General features: G+C 33.9%; 1 protein-coding gene across 1 annotated transcript in view; it reads left to right on the top strand.

Moving 5' to 3' along the window:
• Positions 1 to 4,258, top strand: part of LOC106106721 (kinesin-like protein CG14535) — a 197,891-nt gene that overhangs the window by 8,801 nt on the left and 184,832 nt on the right. The window lies entirely within an intron of this gene.

The following is a 4,258-nucleotide window of genomic DNA, read 5'->3' as shown; positions in this document are numbered from 1 at the left end:
CGGGGCCACGGGCACGCTATCGCTTATGTCCGCGACCCCCGATTCACTGGATATAAACCTCCCATGATCACCACATAATTGCTGAAAGCTATCCATGGTTTTTTAAATACGAATGTTTGGAGGGATAAATTTCTTGTTCATACCTCTAAAACAGATTCACGCATCTCGATGTAATTTGACACAAATGTAAAAGAAAGCCTGGAAGAATACATTTTTTTTATAATATAAGGTGGCAAGGAGCAAGTGGTCACCTGAATCCATCGAAATGGAAAGCGACCGATGCCCATAAACATCTGCAATTGCAGATGTGTTGCCTACCTTTAATTGACGGAGGAGGAGACGCACGTAAAGAGGATATTTCCCCTTCATATGCGTCTCCTCCACCGTCAAATTCACTTTTCCTTCTCATTCTTTCCTCTTAAGAAAAGGGTGGAAAAGGGAAAGGGACTAAAATTAGACACATAGACTAGATAATTTTTTTTTATAATTCCTCGTAGATTAAGTTGTTAAAACCAAACAATTTGCATATTTCTTCACACTCTTATTTTCCTTTTAATTAAATTATCGTATGTATTACGTTATGTTAGTTTTGGAGGTAAATAAACTAATTTCAAACACACTTCTATTATAATACGTAACTAAAGTTTGTCAAACTAATATAATACATTTGCAGCACAAGCTGCGCTTCATTAAGACTGCACGTTCGCTTTCCTGGAATCGAGTTTCATATGCGACCTGAATAACTTTGAATGTGTGGCAAATAAACTTTATAGGAAGATTTATTTTATCACCAATTAAAACTCCAACCGTTATAATAATGTTATCTTCTACTTCCATAAAAATTAAAAATCTATTAAGACTATAAACCAGACGATGTATTTTAAGAGCACGTGCACATCTCATATTATTTGATATTTGATTCCTATAAGCATTTTACTCGATTTTCGTTGTGCTTCTTAACAGTTGAATGAGCTGCGAAACAATCGACAATCGCGACTGTTGTGCGATAAATTAGTCAAAGGTGCCCGCTCTAAGGCTCCTATGTTTACATTATTATGAACTAGCTTTTGCCCGCGACTCTGTACGCGTAGAATTAAATAAAACAAAAGTAATTAGCCTAAGTGTTCGACCAGATTATCCTCTACATCTATGCCAAGTTTTATTAAGATCAGCTGTTTAGGCTACAAACTCTAACATACATCTATCCATTAATCCATCCATCTTAACTTTCGCATTTATGATATAAGTAATAAAGGAATACAATATAACTGAAAATTTCGCGCGAATAGCGTGATTTGACATTGAATAAATACCATTTTTTTGCATTCTTAATGTATCTTTATGAATGGCGGGGTTTTAATTCTTTTATGAAGAACTTTACCCTTACGATGGATAAAAATATCGTTGCTACAAAAATATGGTCAACACCTTTACGACTTTATGTTTACAGAAACTCGAAATGCTCGCGAATTCGACAGAACTTAACTTTGATCTGCGGCCACGTGGATCCGGTGTAAGGCAATGTTTGCATAAAGTCAAACGATAGTAACTTAATATTTAATATTGGAATCATATTCATAACAAAATTATATTTGAAATAAATACGCTACTTTAAATAGATTTTTTTTTTCAACAAAAAGAAATTAATTTATTGTTATTTCTTGTACGTATTCAAAAACTAAGTATTGAATCAATTCAAAAAAATCTTTTGCTGTCAATTATTATTATGTCATATCAGTCAATGATTACTGTTTTTTTCATTACACGCACGAAGTGGCAAGCTGTGTTTATTATTGTAAACATTATTTACAAATTGCAGGCGATCTAAAGTATTCCTTTCCCACGGTAGTACGTCGGTATCCACATCTTCAAGGGGTGCCCAGGAAGGGGAATTGTACTTAATTGTCGTCAGACGTGCCACCCCATCCCTTCGCAAACTTGCAGTACACTTATCACTACAATTGTTAAAATAAAGCACTACTTATCTTTATGTCCAGGGAATAAGGTTAATTTTAAAGTTTGATGTTACCCAAAATTGTATACTTTCCCTTCGTTACTTTTTGATTTTGAGTTTATAAAAACAAAGTTCGTAAGTAGTTTACGCATCAATTTTTTCTAATTAAAACTTTTTTAGGGTAACAGGGATAGTATATTTCGTAAGATTTCCGGTAAGGATCAAATCATCAACGGAACAGGTTGAATGAAAAGGTGTCTGCTGGAGTACTAGTAGCGCCATCTAGTGACATCATTAAAAATGTGTTGAATTTTTCGTTCTCATGGAGTTACTCTAGCTGCCGCTAGATGGCGTGTCATTAAAAATTGTTCTTACTTATCGAAATAAATTTATAGATGTCAGTGACAGAAAAGAATAGCTTTACGAATAGCTAATTTTTTTAAGGGATTTAATTTTATATTTTGATGTTATAATTATAGCATTATTTGCATATGTTTTGGTTTACATATTTCCTACATATTTACAGTTATAATAATAATTGTATTTGTGATGCTTGTTAACGCAGTGATTTTATTTACGCACAGATGGCTCTTTATTTCTAACAACCATAAAATTACAAAAATTAACTTTGTAACTCGTTGCTTTTTCAAATATTGAAAAATCAAAATCATGAATCAAAACTGTCACAGCAAATGGAAAATTTTATACCATTGAAGAAGGAAAATTCCTACAAGACAGAGAAGATGAGCTGCTCCGATGAAATATATTTTGACAAAGGAGGAGACATTGAGCCAAGGCACGAGCAACACAATATATCCCACGGTCAAATGTTCACTACACTATGCCACAGTCTAGCAAAGTTCAGTAGGATTATTTGAGTTTTTTTTACAAAATCTTACTATCGATGTCGTATTAAAAATTATAAACCAAATTCGTAAAATAATAATTAAACAGTTGTTTATATTTTAAATCAAATTAACTATTTAAAAAAGGTATTGTTTATGCATAAAATGTAACTTTAATGAGCTATAATGTTTATATTTCAATTTAAAATCCTTAATAGCTTTGACTTATAATATTCAGTAACTGCCACGTTTATTATCTGTTTGATTACACTGTGTCATTTAACAGAAGTGTAACATCCATTACTAAGGAAGCGAGTCATAGCTGCAACTAATAAATCTCAAGTCAGCTATTGTGCGCTGTCGCTGAGATGGAGTTCATTTCTCCCACAAGCTCTCATGGAACCTATCGCATAGATGCTATCAAGTTAGCTACACTAAGTACATGTTAGGTGAATTTTATAAGAAGTACTTTACTACTATGTAATTTTTTAAGTTTTAACTTTGTAAAGTATTTAAGCGAAAGTTTTTTGAAGAAGTAATTTCCTTACTAATATCTTGCTATAATACTAGCTGTTGCCTGCGACTTCGTGCACGCAATATTAAGATAAAAAAGTGGCCTATAATATGCCAGTCTATGTCAGCTATCCTTCAATGAAAGTCCGGTCGAAAACGGTCCAGCCATTTCGGATCACCCGGAACAAACGCGGCTTGCGGACAGACAGACAGACAGACAAAAAATGTTTAAATGCGATTTTCGTTATCAGCAACGCAAATCTGGAATCCTGGAATCTGGAATTTTTCTTTTGTTATAACAAACAGACACTCTAGTTTATATGTATAGATAATAGGTGCAGATAGACATATATAGATTACACTGTACACACAAAGAATAAATCCTTATTATTTTACAGTTTTGACCAACTTTAGGCTCAAATATGGCGTTGTCGAAGAGTCAATAAAGGCGAACGTACCTAATATGGTCAATCGAGCATTGCTTCGTTGACTTTTACTCGGGACAGCGTTATCACTACGATACAGCGATGTACCCTAGTGTGGTCACACCATTACAACTCCACATACTTATTACTACAGAAGAAATGAACGTTACTTTTAAAATACAAGGCAAGGACTAGGGCTAAAGTTCGCAGAGGTGCGGATCGGTAAACGCCCAGGGCTCTGGAAACAGAGACGACACGCCCTTCCTAAATGCCCCCCCACTCCTATGTTCTATAATAAGAGGCACTTAAGAAATCTCGTTCAGGGCATTTGAAGACTTCTAATGAAGTATTCTTCGTAGAAAACAAGTAAAGGCACAGATTGTTAAAAGAATTAACTATAGGAAAATAAATAGAAATGCATTAAAATTTTTTTTCGTTAATCTTGATTTCTTTTTCATCTTACTGTAAAAGTGCAATTTTCTTGCATTGTGGTAATTTTCTGTAGCGTTGATCGCACGCTA

The sequence above is a fragment of the Papilio polytes genome, unplaced genomic scaffold (assembly GCF_000836215.1).
Source record: "Papilio polytes unplaced genomic scaffold, Ppol_1.0 DF822178.1, whole genome shotgun sequence".
NCBI lineage: Eukaryota > Metazoa > Arthropoda > Insecta > Lepidoptera > Papilionidae > Papilio > Papilio polytes.
The sequence above is the reverse complement of the archived record's forward strand: the minus strand, read 5'-3'. Positions and strand labels throughout refer to the sequence as shown.